This window comes from Amphimedon queenslandica, unplaced genomic scaffold (assembly GCF_000090795.2).
Source record: "Amphimedon queenslandica unplaced genomic scaffold, v1.1 AMPQUscaffold_10518, whole genome shotgun sequence".
Taxonomy (NCBI): Eukaryota; Metazoa; Porifera; class Demospongiae; order Haplosclerida; family Niphatidae; genus Amphimedon; species Amphimedon queenslandica.
Genome location: NW_003549221.1, coordinates 3729 through 4906, shown reverse-complemented (window position 1 = coordinate 4906; position 1178 = coordinate 3729).

Genomic DNA, 1178 nt, shown 5'->3' with positions numbered 1-1178 from the left:
TATCTCCGGTCACTGCATAATTTTCCTGTATACTAGTTAGTATCTGGAGGGTCAGAATAGCCCCGGTAGGGTTGGAATAGCCCCAGCAACTAGGTCAGTGAAAGTACTGTTTTCATCCAAAGTTGAAGCTGAATTTTGCTGATTTCAAGAAAGTACAAATAGAATAGACAAAATAGAACTCATTGATCAATAAAATGAATGAAATAAAGCAAAAAGGAGTGAGTTATGACTTCATGAATATTTAATTAGATCATAGTACAGGAACGGGTCGGAATAGCCCCGAGTTACTCTGTAGTGGTTTAATTTTGCAGAGCTAAAATTTTGCGGTTTGATAAAAATTAATTGTTTGCAGAAATAACTTTTGCGGATTTGCAATATTAGTGCCACACCTTTAATGGCAATTGAATATTAATTTTAGTGGAGCTTTAATTTTGCTGTTGCATGTTAGCCCACGAAAGCAGCGAAAGTTTTGCTCCTCGAAAATAAAGTGCTATGCGGTATTTGAAAGTTTTTAAATTTTTGTTATTTTTAACAGTTGGAACTTATGTTTGTTAGTCTATATAATTTACTAGTGAATTCCAGCATTTTAGTTCTGAACCATTATGTACATGCTCAATGACATTATAGTTTCCTGTGACCCACCCACACATGCCTACATCATTATAACAGTTATTCGTTAATTAATAAATTTATTATTTAAAGTTTGTTAATAGTCAATAGTTATTAATAATTATGGCATAATAATATATCAACACAATGTAAACACACTTATGTGTGTGGGGGACAGTATTTAATTGTTACAACAAGTTTTCATCTCTGAGAACTTAAGAGTAGTTCCCTTCCAATCATGCCAAACAATTCCTTGATAATCATTAGTTGCAGTATTAAAATAACGACCATTAAGATTTGACTCAGCGCAGTGATTATACCACCAGGCACCAGTGTAGACCTGAGCACAGTTATCTCCTGACACTAGATCATTATCATTATCTATTGTAGTGAATCTCCTTCCATTATGCCAGGCCAGACTATCCCCAGCAGTACCAGAGTATCCTCCTACTGTTAGTATATATTCAGTACTACCATCACTAATACTGAATGTAGAGTAGTTAGCATAAGCTGTGTTCCCCTCAAAGTCTCCCAGGTCCACTCTTAGTGTGTTTGATCCTTCTTTAGTA